This window comes from Carlito syrichta, unplaced genomic scaffold (genome assembly GCF_000164805.1).
Source record: "Carlito syrichta isolate Samal-C Ts95f unplaced genomic scaffold, Tarsius_syrichta-2.0.1 Scaffold312207, whole genome shotgun sequence".
NCBI lineage: Eukaryota > Metazoa > Chordata > Mammalia > Primates > Tarsiidae > Carlito > Carlito syrichta.
In genome coordinates, this window is record NW_007256303.1 from 114,683 (window position 1) to 129,348 (window position 14,666).

General features: G+C 43.4%; 2 protein-coding genes across 2 annotated transcripts in view; one reads left to right on the forward strand and one right to left on the reverse strand.

Annotated features, from left to right (window-relative positions):
* The window catches only part of KLB (klotho beta), a 39,281-nt gene that overhangs the window by 6,311 nt on the left and 18,304 nt on the right, over positions 1-14,666 (forward strand). The window lies entirely within an intron of this gene.
* The window catches only part of RPL9 (ribosomal protein L9), a 35,880-nt gene continuing 31,214 nt past the window's right edge, over positions 10,001-14,666 (reverse strand). Inside the window, exon 8 of the mRNA XM_021718474.1 lies at positions 10,001-10,030. The gene's annotated coding sequence lies outside the window, so the exon portion shown is untranslated. The remainder of the gene's footprint in view (positions 10,031-14,666) is intronic.

Consider the following 14,666-nt stretch of genomic DNA (forward strand, 5'->3'; position numbering starts at 1 on the left):
ATCAGTATATATGTCATTAAATAATGTTAAATAGATAGCATTAAAATGAGAGTTTTTTTCTTTTTTTTGAATTGAGGTCTCACTCTGGCACCCAGGCTAGAGTACAGTGGCATGCTCAGGGCCACAGCAACCACAACCTGCTGGGCTCTGGTGATTCTTCTGCCTCAGCCTCCCAAGTAGCTGGAATTACAGGCACAAACCACTACTAAAAAAATTACCTGGCTAATTTTTTTATTTATTGTAGAGATGAGGTTCTATAGGACTATAGGTTGCGGTGGCAGTGAGAGTGCCACTGCACTCCAGCCTGGGCAACAGAGTAAGACTCTGACATAAGAAAAAAAAAAAAAAAAAAAGAATTTCAACAGAGCCCTTAAAAAGAGTGCTATATAAAGTTGTTTTTTTTTTCTTTTCTTTGTAAGTATAAAATATTTTCTTTACCTTCTTATGTTACTTATTTCTTTTTATTATGGAACTTGCCATAACACACCAAAATAGAAAGACTAATAAAATAAACTCTTATAAATGTATCACTCAGTTTTAAGTTGTCAAAATTCTGTGGCTTATTTCAAGATGAGTATTTAATGTAATATTTTTGAAAGAAACAGGCATATGCAATTGATTTTGTATGTTCTGAAAAGAATGTTCACCAGAGTGTAGGCATGCTACTTGGAGGACTGAGGGAAAAGGATCGCCTGAGCCCAGTAGGTCAAGGCTGTGGTGGCTGTGAGCGTACCACTGCATTCCAGCCTGGGTGACAGTGTAAGACTCTGACTCAAAAAAAAATAAAAATAAAAATAAAAACATGCTACAGTGTTTTTCCTTTCATAATGAAAGCAGTTTAAGCAGTGTGCCTTATTTATTAGATGGGGAAATTCCAAAATCTATGTGTATGTATTGTTACACTTTAAATGTTCATAATTAATTCTATGAATATTTTAAATTTGTTTAAAATAAACATTACAATACAATCTTTAATAAAATAGATTTATGTAAAATACATGTCAACACTTTGATTACCACAAACAAAGGCTGAAATGATTTTTTAAGTTCCTCATGGGTTCAAGACATTGCCTAGCACTGTGAGAGGGATTTTCAAGACATGTTGGGAAATTCTATTCAAAATCAAGACCTTGCCAACTTGCTCCTGAGCCTGGGATAACAGTGGATTTCTTCACTGTTTTTCTATTTCTTTGAAGAACTTTGTCTTTACATTTTTGCTCATATGATGCGGGATATGTGTTTGGTATTCAATAAATAATTCAATCAATTCTTTTCCATGTAGGGAAGAACCACCTTGTCCCAGAAAATATTTAGACCTTCAATGGAATACAAGTGGATTGCGCACACACACACACACACACACACACACACACACACACTCACACTCTGATAAACAGTCTTTTCAGAACATGCAAAATCAATTACGTATGCCTCTTTCTTTCAAAAATTTTACATTAAAAACCCATCTTGAAACAAGCCACAGAATTTTGATAACTTAAAACTGAGTGATGTGTTTATGAGGGTTTATTATATTGGTCTTTCTATTTTGGTGTATTATGACAATTTCTATAATAAAAAATAAGTAACATAAGAAGGTAAAGAGAGTATTTTATACTCACAAATAAAAGGAAAAAAGCAACTTATATAGCTCTCTTTTTAAAGGCTCTGCTGAAATTCTTTTTTTTTTTTCTTGTGTCAGAGTCTTACTCTGTTGCCCACACTGGAGTGCAGTGGCACACTCACAGCCACCGCAGCCTAGACCTGCTGGGCTCAGGCGATCCTTCCACCTCAACCTTCCAAGTAGCTGGAACCACAGGTGTGCAACACCACGCCCAGCTTATTTTTTTATGATTTATCGTAGAGACGAGGTCTCGCCATATTGCTCAGGCTGGTCTCGAACCCCTGAGCTCAGGCAATCCTCTCACCTCCACCTCCCAAAGTGCTGGGATTACAGGCATGAGCTACCTTGCCTGGTCTCTGTTGAAATTCTTAAACAGAATTTAGTATTAAAACTGTGAAAACAGTTGTGAAGATGCTATCATTCACATGATTAACAGCTAAACCTTCTTTGCCAAAAGACAACTGCAACTGCGTTCTTAAACATCAAGAAACTGCAGAGTTTTAGAGGCACATCCAAATAGATGAAATGTCATTTTTAAGACACTTCTGCCCAACCCCCACCAGTGTCTCAAAAATTAAGTGTAATATTTTGAAATGGAAATAGCAGCAGGAGCCTTGTTAGCTTGTAGTGGTCATGTAGAAGCAAAATCTTCAAGGATTATCTGAAATTATTTGTTTCATGGAAAAAAGGGAATTTTTTTTAAAACATTCTTGTTAAAGTTGGGTCGCTAGGGAATAACATATCAAAATTATTTTTGCTAAGTCATGTAGCTAAAAAATTAGCCAAGCTTTTCTGACAGTGAAGGACAGAAAAAAATTTTTTAAAGGATTAAAAACAACAACAACAACAACACCTATTACTTTCTACATTTCACCACTTTTCCCTCCCACACCAAAAAATAAATTTTTTTTTAAGAGACAGAGAAAAGCCGGGCTTGGTGGCTCAGCCTGTAATCCCATGCCTTTGGGAGGCTGAGGTGAATGGATTGCCTGAGCCTGAGGGTTCAAGACCCGCCCGGGCAACTTGGCAAGACCTCATCTTGCCAAGATGAGGTCTTAAATAAATAAAAAAGATTAGCCGGGCGTGGTAACGTGCGCCTGTAGTTCCAGTTACTTGGAAGGCTGAGGCGGAAGAATTGCTGGAGCCCAGCTCAAAAAAAAAAAAAAGAGAGACAGAGAGAAGAAAGGACTGAGAAAGACTAGCATAACATCTCATGCTTATAATCTGAGCACTTTGGGAGGCCAAGGTGAGAGAATTGCTTGAGCCCAGGAGGTTTGAGACCAGTCTGGGCAACATAGCAAGACCTCATCTCTACCAAAAATTTAAAAATAGCCAGGCCTGGTGGCATGCACCTGTAGTCCCAGCTATTTGGGAGGCTGAGGCAGAAGTTTCCCCTGAGCTCAGTAGGTAGAGGCTGCAGTGAGCTGCGTTTGCACCACTGCACTCCAGTCTGGGTGACAGAGTGACATTCCAACTCAAAAAAAAGAGAAAGGACAGAGAATCGTCTTAATTCTTAAAGTAAAGTGAAGGATTCAGATAATTATTACAGTAACTTTTGGCATTTTATTATTACTAATGATTATTATAATAAGAATATTATATTGCATGCCTACTGTCGTGTCAGAAATATACTAGGTATCAGGCGGAAGCGAAAGGATTGCCTGAGCCCAGGAGTTCAAAACCAGTCTGGGCAACTTGGCAAGACCTCATCTCTACAATAAATCAAAAAATTAATTGGATGTGGTGGCACATGCTTGTAGTTCCAGCTACTTGGAAGGCTGAGGTGGAAGGATTGACTGAACCCAGCAGGTCGAGGCTGTGGTAGCCATGATCATGCCACTGCACTCCAGCCTGGGTAACAGAGTAAGACTCTAGCTAAATAATAATAATAATAATAATAATAATAACAATGGGGGATGGGGGAACCAGGCACAGTGGCTCATGACTGCAATCCCAGCACTTTGAGAGGCCAAGGTGGGAAGGTTGCTTGAGTGCAGGAGGTCAAAATCACCCTGGGCAACAGAGTGAGATTGCATCTCTACAAAAAAAAAATCACAAAAATTAGTCAGGCGTGGTGGCACATGTCTGTAGTCCAGCTACTCGAGAGGCTGTGCTGAACCATAATCATGCCACTGACCCCTCCAGCCAGGGCGGCAAGGTGAGACTCTGACTCAAAAAAAAGGGGGGGGTAATTTGTCCCCATGATTTTAATTATTTGCTCAAAATTTTAGCATTCTGTTTGAGTGGTGTTAAATTACTTGTGCACTTGTATACCCAATCCTGCACTTGTACATCCAATACCCTACCCACATCTTTTTTTTTTTTTTTTTTTTTTGAGTTGGCGTCTAACTCTGTCACCCAGACTGGAGTACAGTGGCTGCTCCTAGCCACTGCAGCCTCGACCTGCTGGGCTCCAGCGATCCTTCCGCCCCAGCCTTCTAAGTAGCTGGAACTATAGGCACGCGCTACCATACCCAGCTAATTTTTCATTTATTGTAAAGATGAGGTCTCGCCAAGTTGTCCAGGCGGGTATCGAACCCACAAGCTCAGGCAATCCACTCACCTTGGCCTCCCAAAGCGCTGGGATTATAGGCTGAACCCCCAAGCCTGGCACCCCACATCTTTTAAAATAATTTTTAAAATAGGCTGGGCAAGGTGGCTCATGCCTGTTATCCCAGCACTTCAGGAGGTGGAGGCAAGAGGATTGCCTGAGTCCAGGAGTTTGAGACCATCCTGGGCAACTTGGAGAGATCTCATCTCTACCATAAATCAAAAAATTAGCCGGGCGTGGTGGCACATGCCTGTGGTTCCTGCTACTTGGAAGACTGAGGCAGAAGGATCACTTGAGCCCAGCAAGTCGTGGTTGCGGTGGCCGTGAGCGTGTCACTGCACTCCAGCCTGAGTGACAGAGTGAGACTCCAACTCAAAAAAAAGAGAAAGAAATACTGATTCAACAAATTAAAACTAGTATTCTTATAGACACTTTTAACAAAGTTTGAATAAATAATGAAAACTGCTTGTGGAGAAGAATTGTCAGATAATATCTATAACAGAATATCATTGTTAGTTATGAGTTGTATAAAAAATGTATTTTTAGTCTACAATTACTATTCTAAAACCTTCAAGAAAGCTATATTTACTTTTTCTAACTATTAAGTAGAAAAAGTTATACTTCAGTGAATGATTAACAAGAGTTTAAATAAATGCAATTATAAATGCTTGGAGAATAATATTGCAGTCCTATTTAAACAGCTTGATTTGATATGAGCACTCTCATACATGGAAAATTAGATCCAATTGCAGATCAGAAAACATCTTCAGTAATGGAAACAGTATTGAACATGACAAAACTATGAACTGAGGGAAAACTTACATTGCTTTATAGTATAAAATAATTCATTTAATTGCATTTTTAAAAGTCTTGCTGAGAAACTCAACATCAGAAAATAGTCTATGTTAAAAGATACAGGTGTAACTAAAACTACTGGCCAGTGCAATGGCTCATGCCTATAATCCCAGCACCTTGGGAGGCAGAAGCGGGAGGATTGCTTGAGCCTAGGAGCTCAAGACCAGCCTGGGCAACATAGCGAGACCCTATCTCTACAAAGAACAATTTTTTTAATTAGCTGGCTGTGGTGGCGCATGCCTGTAGTTCCAGCTACTTGAGAGGCTGAGGCAGAAGGATCCCCTGAGCCCAGAGGTTCAAGGCTGCGGTGAGCTGTGATTGTGCCACTGCACTCCAGCCTGGGGAACAGAGTGAGAACCTGACTCAAAATAAAAAAAGGTCTTTTCCTTCCTTACTCCCTAACCCCACACCCCAGAAGTAACCACTGCTTGCTTGCAACTTGTTCAATGTCCAATTTTTTTCTGTGTATTTATATACATAAACATATACATACACAGTCATTTCTTTTACAAAATTTGAATCATTATTGTTACATCTAGTTTTTATCATTTCTGATTAATTGAAATGTAAAAGTATAACTGTTTTTATTTTACTTATTTCTATACTTCTTTTACTAGATGTCATAGGTCATCTAAATGCAGGGGTTACCCTGTTAATCTTTTTACTGTCTGCTGCAGTGCGTTTGTATTTGTTAAATAAATGTTTGTAGACTTGATTTAAGTAAATAATCAAAGCAAATGGATGAAGAGTGAAAAAAGGGATAAAATAATAGATGGAGGTTGGAGGAAACTCAGATAAATAAAGAAGATTTATCTGGGCCAAGTGCAGTGGCTCACACCTGTACTCTCAGCACTCTGGGAGGCAGAGGCGAGAGGACTGTCTTAGTCCAAGGGTTCGAGACCAGCCTGGCCAGCTTGGTGAGATCTCCTCTGTACAATAAATCAAAAAATTAGCTAGGCATGATGGTATGTGCCTGTAGTTCCAGCTACCTGGAAGACTGAGGCAGAAGACTCATGTGACCCTTCTGCCTCAGCCTCCCGAGTAGGTGGAATTACAGGCATGTACCACCATACCTGGCTTGGTCTCAAGTAATGTGCCAATAACAAATGCTTCTTCCTGACTGGAAAAAAAAAAGATTTATCTAACCTTGTTTTTACTGATGAATGTAATTTTCTTCTTCTTTTTTGAGTCAGAGTCTCACTCAGTTGCCCAGCTGGAGTGCAATAGCATGCTCACAGCCACTTCAGCCTCGACTTGCTGGGTTCAGGCGAGTCTTCCGTCTCAGGGTTTCTAATAGCTGGAACTACAGGCATGTACCACCAAGCCCGGCTAATCTTTTGATTTATTGTAGAGAGGAGGTCTCAGCAAGTTGCCCAGGCCGGTCTCGAACCTATGGGCTCAGGCAGTCCTCTCACCTTGGCCTCCCAAAGTGCTGGGATTATAGGCCTGAACCACCGTGCTTGATCAATATTTTCTTAATAAAAGGTAGCAACTTTTATTAATGCTTAAATTATTTCCTTAGAAAAATAAAGGTAAAATATTGTTCCCAGTTGAGTTTCTTTTTCTTGGGAGAGAGGAATTGGAGTCTCACTTTGTCACCCAGGCTGGAGTGCAGTAGCACATTCATTGCCACCACAGCCGCAACCTGCTGGGTTCAGGTGATCCCTCCGCTTCAACCTTCCAAGTAGCTGAAACTACAGGCAGATGCCACCACACCTGACTAATTTTTGATCTACTGTAGAGACGAAGTCTCACCAAGTTGCCCAGGCTGGTCTCAAATCTATGAGCTCAGGCAATTCTCTCACCTGGGCCTCCCAAAGTGCTGGGATCATAGGCGTGAGACATCACACCTGGCCTCCAAGTGACTTTCAAAACTGTCAAAAACTTTAAAGAAATAGCAGTCAAATAATATATTTTAAGGAATAATCACCACATAATTATTTGGCAATGAACAGAAAGGTCGCATATTTTAAGCACCTAATAAATATCTGTGGAATGCAGAATGTAGATGAATGAATGTTAAACAGTCTGAAAGAACAGCATTTGTCACTGGCACAACTCCAGACTAGGCCAGGTACGGTGGTGCAGCTACTCGGGAGGCTGAGGCGGGAGGATCACACGAGTGAGCCCAGGAGTGGTTGTGCCCCTGCACTTTGGCCTGGTGATAGAGTGAGACACCAATACATGAGGATATTTCAGCCAAGATGTGACTAAAACATGCACACATTTGGAAATCTAACCTTTGACAAATGACTGGAGGTTCCTTAAGCACACATGTATGATTTGCTAAGTTGATCCATCTATCTTCATCCTGTCTTTCCCCCAGCGTTCTGCCATGTCTTCCTGACCGCAGATCCCTTCTTCGACTCTGCTTCTAAAATTGTGTCTGTTGTCTTATTTGCATCCTATTATTCACAGAATTTATCTGGGTCTGGACTTCCAGGGGCATCAAAGAGTGCTGCCACATTAGACTGGAGAAGGAAACAGAATGCGCTATTAAGCCCAGGTTGTCTCACAGTGACATTAGGCCCTGATAGCTGGCTCAAAAGAAAAAGCAACTGACTTTCCCTGTAAGCTACTGAATGTAAAGAACAAAGGTTGATGCTCCCTTAAATCAATCATTACAAAGGTAGATGGCCTTGTACAAGATAGAGGGTGACCTTGGAAAATTGTAGCATGTCTGTTGTGCAAGGTTGCGGGGCCCAGGTCACAATCCCCTACTAACCCCATTTCAGTTTTCCCAACAAAGCCCCATGAAGAGTGTCAGACCAAAGAGCACACAGAGACAGCCCTCATTCATTAAGATTGATGTCAAACTCACGACCTTGGAGCAAAATGTTTCACCTTGTTTCTTGGCAAACAGGATCAAGCTCTAACAAGTTCTAACCATCAGAGGAGGACTTCCCCCACATTCTCTCTGTGAGAACGAAGAGGCTGCCTTCAATCCAGAGCAGAGATAACCCGAGATGCCTTGATAGCTTATGCAAATAGCAGCAGGGTGAAACAGACCCTGTGGAACATGAAGGTCACCTTGGGACCTCACGACACATGTGCTATACATTCCAGAAAACTTGCTTGGAAAGGCATTGCAGAGACAATGTCTGCTGCCTTCTAAGCTCTACTGTTTCTCGTTCAAATATCGACATGACCCAGACTTTTTTTTTTTTTTTTTTTTTTGCGTTGGAGTCTCACTGCACTGGCACACTCACAGCCACCGCAGCCTCGATCTGCTGGCCCAGCGATCGATCCACCTCAGCCTTCCAAGTAGCTGGAACTATAGGGGTGTGCCACTACATCCGGCAATTTTTTTTTTTTTTACTATAGAGACAATGTCTCACTAAATTGTCCAGGCTGGTCTTGAACCTCTAGGCTTAGACAATCCTCTCGCCGCCACCTCCCAAAGTGCTGGGATTACAGGCGCGAGGAACTGCACCCGGCTATGATCAAGATTTTATCACAACATAGGTTATCCTTCATAGAATCATTGAAATAAGCAACAGAACATCTATTTAAGCTTTTTGTTTTTGCTTTGAGTCAGGGTCTCACTCCGTTGCCCAGGCTGGAGTGGAGTGGCACAATCACAGGACACTGCAGCCTCGACCTACCAGGCTCAGGGAATCCTTTTGCCTCAGCCTCCCAAGTAGCTGGGACCACAGGCACCACCATGCCTGGCTAATTTTTTGATTTTTTTGTAGAGATGAGATCTTGCTATGTTGCCCAATCTGGTCTTGAACTCCCAGCCTCAAGCAATCCTCCTGCCTTAACCTCCTTAAGGGCTGGAATTACAGGCATGAGGTACTGCGACCAGCCAGAACATCTATTTTGAAGAAACTCCCTCCCCTCGTTTTTCCCTGTTAGGATTGGTGAATTCCTATTAGGACTGGGTTAATACATTTATACTGATTCCATCTTACTCTCCCTTTATCTGCAAAGGCAAAATGCTAAATTGGCAAGACAGCTATTTTATGCTCAGAATCTTACACATGCCCAGTTTACACAGAGAGCACACAGTGGTAGAGGGGTGTGTGACAGCCTGGAACAGAGACAATGATCGTTGCATCTTCTCTGGATGAAAGCACTGAAGTTATCACGGGATTGAGTGACCAGTTAGAATAAATCCAAGACTGCCGCCCTTTGAATACTAGCAATGCTCCAGAAATGGCAACTGAGACCATGTAAAGTAGAGTCTGCCTCTGGCTCCCCTGTGATTCCTTCCAGAAGCTGCACCCTCAGGTTGGAGAAAAGGGGTCTATAACCTGAACAGTCTCTTAAAGGAAGGCATTCTTAAGGATGCTTGGAAGCATTTGGGTGTTAATCAGTTCCAGAATCTTCTGGTGAAAATTGAGTAAGAACACGTAGACAGAGGTAATATCTCAAGGCATCTGCTCCTCTAGAAAATCTTTCAGGCAATGATTTTAATCAGTTATTCTTTTCTTTTCTTTTCTTTTTTGAGTTGGAGTCTCACTCTGTCACCCAGGCTGGAGGGCAGTGGCACGCTCTCGACCACGGCAGCCTTGACCTGCTGGGCTCAGGTGATCCTTCCGCCTCAGCCTTCCAAGTAGCTGGAACTACAGGCATGGGCCACCATGCCTGACTAATTTTTTTTTAAATTTATTGTAGAGATGAGGTCTCACCAAGTTGCAGAGGCTGGTCTCGAAAGCATGGGCTCAGGCAATCCATTCACCTCGGCCTCCCAAAGTGCTGAGATTATAGGCATGAGCCACCATACCTAGCCGGACATTAAACTGGATTACTTTTTTATTTTCTGAATTGGAGTCTCACTTTGTCACCCAGGATGAAGTGTAGCGGCATGCTCACGGCCACAGCAGCCTCGGCCTGCTGGGCTCAGGTGATTCTTCCACCTCAACCTTCCAAGTAGCTGAAACTACAGGTGTGTGCCACCACGTCAGACTAATTTTTTGATATATTGTAGAGATAAGGTCTTGCCAAGTTGCCCAGGTTGGTCTCAAACCCCTGGATTCAGGCAATCCTCTCACCTCGGTCTCCCAAAGTGCTAGGATTACAGGTGTGAACCATGTGCCCGTCAATTTATGGAACATTTCCATTGTCCATGGGATCTATCAGGCTTCAATCCATTGCTCATATTTGATTATTTTTGACCTATAAGAAGATGGCTCATCCTTACGTAAAATATCTCCAGGGAGTTAAAGAAAAGCTAGCCGGGTGCGATGGCTCACACCTATAATCCCAGCACTGTTGGAGGCCGAGGTGAGAAGATTGCCTGAGCATTTGGGTAATAGAGTGAGACTCCAACTCAAAAAAAAAGAAAAGAAAAGAAAGAAAGAAAAGCTAAGGAATAAAACCAAAAGCAGAATCTATGGGTCAGACATAGTAAGGGTTGTGCGTTTGTTTTAGAAACACTCAGTAGTGGAAAGTTGTAGAGACTTGGAATGAGACATCAAGAGGGAAGGAAGTCAAATGCTGAGGGAAGACAGGCGGCCCTGATGCAGTTGAGGGATGAGTTGCCGGGCTCGATGGCTCAGGTGATCCCGCGCTTTGGGAGGCCGAGGTGAGTGGATTGCCTGAGCCCGTGGGTTCGAGACCCACCTGGGCAACTTGGGAGACCTCATCTCTACAATAAATCAAAAAATTAGCCGGGCGTGGTAGCGCGTGCCTGTAGTTCCAGCTGCTTGGAAGGCTGAGACGGAAGAATTGTCAGAGCCCCACAGATCGAGGCTGTGGTGGCCGGGAGCAGCCACTGCACTCCAGTCTGGGCGACAGAGTGAGACTCCAACTCAAAAAAAAAAAAAAAAAGGAAGGATGGGTCCACAGCTGGCTGGGACAGAGAGGTGGCCTTGACATTTAGCTGGCCTCAAGTCCTTAACTGAAGCCTTAATGTTTGCTCCTCTTTCAGCTCTGGCTCGTGGCTGCTAGCTGAACCATGCCTTTCTGGCGTTTAGTTATTTGTTTACTTAATGCCTTATTTTATGCAGTTTTTTGTGTTTTTTGTTTGTTTGTTTTTTTGAGTCAGAGTCTCAATCTGTCGCCTAGGCTGGAGTGCTGTGGCATATTCATAGCCATCGCAGTCTCCACCTGCTGGACTCAGGCATCTTTCTACCTCAGGCTTCCAAGTAGCCGGAACTACAGGTGTGTGCCACCACGCCTGGCTAATTTAATGCAGTTTTATATGTTTCTTCTTCACACTTTTCAGTCTTATTTTCCCAATAAGGAACTTCCTGACGGCCAGTTCCTGTGCCATATATTATAGCCTCCCAGGGCAGGGCAGGCCAGGCAGAGAGTAGGTGCTCAGGAAGTGCCTACAGAGTAGATGGGAAACCTGTTAAGAGGCTCTGTTATAAGAGAGCTCAACTGGGCCAGGCACGGTGGCTCACACCCATAATTCCAGCACTTTGGGAGGCTGAGGCGGGAGGATTGCTTGAGTCCAGTAATTCAAGACCATCCTAGGCAACATAGTAAGACTTTGCCTCTACAAAAAATTAGCCAGTGTGGTGGCACACACCTGTAGTCCCAGCTACTTGGAAGGCTGAGGCAGAAAGATTGCCTGAGTCCAGGGAATTGCAAGACTGTGGTGAGCCGTGATTATGCCACCACTACACTCTAGCTTGGAAGACAGAGTAAGAACTTGACTCAAAAAAAAAAAAAAAAACCAAAAAAAAACCCCCTCTACTGAAAATGTAAACTCCAGGAGGACTAAAAGTAATAACACTCACCTTTTAGCAATACCCCTCGTACATGGTCTCTTCTTCTTCTTTTTTCTCTTCTTCCTCCTCCTCCGCTTCTTTTTTCCCCCTTCTTTTTCGTCTTCATTTTCGTCTTTTTCTTCTTTTTTTTTTTGAGTTGGTGTCTCACTCTATTGCCCAGGCAGGAGTGCAGTGGCATGATTACAGCTCACTGAAGCCCTGACCTCCTGGACTCAGTCAATCCTTCCACCTCAGCCTCTGGAGTAGCTGGACTATAGGTGTGCACCACCACGCCCACCTAATTTTTTAATTTTTCTATAGAAATGAGGTCTTGCTATGTTGCCTAAGCTTGTCTCGAACTGGACTCAAGCAATCCTCCTGCCTCAGCCTCTCAAAGTGCTGGGATTAGAGGTGTGAGTCACCATGCCCGTGCTCTTCTATGCTGCATATTTCATATACATATTAGCTCTAAATCTGACAACAATCTTACAAAGCATATTATTTATTTATTTTTTTGAGTCAGAGTCTCACTGTCACCCAGGCTGGAGTGTGGTGGCACACTCACAGCTACTGCAGCCTCGACCTGCTGGGCTCAGGCGATCCTTCCGCCTCAGCCTTCCAAATAACTGGAACTACAGGTGCACACCACCACACCCAGTTAATTATTTATTTATTTATTTATATATTGTAGAGATGAGATCTCGCCAAGTTGCCTGGGTTGGTCTCAAATCCCTAGACTTAGTCAGTCCTCCGCTTCCACCTCCCAAAGTGCTGGGATTACAGGCATGAGTCACTGTGCCTGGCCCACAAAAGATATTATTATTACTAAGCTCATTCTACAGCTTAGACTACCAAGGGATTTTAAGGCAATCAATCGACTTGCCTGAGGCTACACATTAAGAACCTGAACATCAAGCCCAGACGTTCTGGCCCCAAAGCCCTCACTGTTTCCCCTCTTTTTCTGCTTTGGGCAATGTCTGCCACCCTTTTAGAATAATAATAATTATTATTCTTATTTAGGCTTATAGAGAGCCTACCACATGCCAGGCACGGTTCCAAAGTCATTTATATTTGTTAATTCATTCATTCCACACAAAAACCCTAGGAGGTGGGCTCTGTTATCCATCATAGGATTTGGAACCTGCATTGTCCAGGACTCCTAAATTAGGACCAAAGGGAGATTCTATAGAATAGTGAGAGGTCACTGATCTGTGTGCCTTTATGTAGAGGAGGAAACGCCATAATTCACATAGTATTGCATCTGCACCTTCCCCACGAGAGCCTGGGAAGAGAGACAGGCAGAGGAAAACTAAGATGGAGCCTGGACCAGGGCTCTCTGCTGGACTCAGCCATCCTCAGAAGTTTTAGTCTGGACAGCCATAAAGAAGAATGAAACCATGTCCTTTGCAGCAACGTGGATGGAGCTGGAGATCATCGTCCTAAGTGAACTGACTCAGAAACAGAAAACCAGACACTACATGTTCTCATTCATATGCGGGAGACAAATAATCACAAGGATGGAAATAATAGACACTGGGGACACCAATAAGGGGGGAATGGGGAAAGGGTTCAGAAACTACCTACGGCACACAATGTTCACGCAATGGGCCTCCTGACACCCAATCCCTACTACTACACAATATGTCCAAGTAACAAACACACAAGTACTCCCTTGAATCTAAAATTTTAAAAATGAATTAAAAATTAAAATTAATGGCAACCAGCTAGATAACAAAAAAAAGTTTTTGACTGGAAGCAATAAGGGAACAGAAAGCCAACTTTGAGGTCACTGAGGCTCCCTGGCAGCTTTCCCCTGAGCTGCATTAAATTTTGTTCATGAAAACATCTTTCTTGGCCAGGCATGGTGGCTCAAGCCTGTAATCCCAGCACTTTGGGAGGCCAAGGTGAAAGGATTGCCTGAGCACATGGGTTCAAGACCAGCCTGGGCAGCTTGGCAAGATCTCATCTCTACAATAAATCTACAAATTAGCTGAACGTGGTGGTGCATGCCTGTAGTTCCAGCTACTTGGAAGACTGAGGCGGAAGGATCACCTGAACCCAGCAAGTCAAGGCTGTGGGGGCTATGAGTGTGCCACTGCACTCCAGCCTGGGCAACGGAGACTCAGACTCAAAAAAAAGAAAAAGAGACAAAAGAAAAGATCTCTTACCAACCATGTTAAACTCTTGTGAATAATGACAATAAAGGTCAATAATATAAGCTGGGTGAGGTGGCTCAAGCCTATAATCCCAGCACTTTGTGAGGCCAAGGCAAAAGGATTGCCTGAGCTTAGGAGTTTGCAACCAGCCTGGGCAACTTTGCAAGACCTCGACTCTACAACAAATCAAAAAATTAGCTGGGCATGGTAGCTCTCACCTGTAGTTCCAGCTACTTAGAAGGTTGAGGAGGACGAATTGCCTAAGCCCAGCAGGTCGAGGCCATGGTGGCTGTGGATGTGCCACTGCACTCCAGCCTGAGCGACAGAGTGAGACTCCAACACACACACACACAAAATGATCAATAATATTTTCTGAGCCAGGCGTGGTGGCTCACACCCATAATCCCAGCAGTTTGAGAAGCCAGGGCGAGAAGATTGCTTGAGCCCAGGGGTTCAAGACTAACCTAAGTAACATAATGAAATCCTGTCTCTACAACAACCACAAAAAAAAAAAATCAAAAAAATTAGCTGGGTGTGATGGTGTACACCTATAGTCCCAGCTACTCGGGAGGCTCAGATGGGAGCCCAGGAAGTTGAGGCTGCGGTGACCTATGATTATGTCACTGCACTCCAGTCTGGGTGACAGAGCGAAACTGTGACTCAAAAATTAAAATTAAAAATATAAGCCGGGCTCGGTGGCTCAGCCTGTAATCCCGCGCCTTTGGGAGGCTGAGGTGAGTGGATTGCCTGAGCCCACGGGTTCGAGACCCACCTGGGCAGCGAGACCTCATCTCTACAATAAATCAAAAAATCAGCCGGGC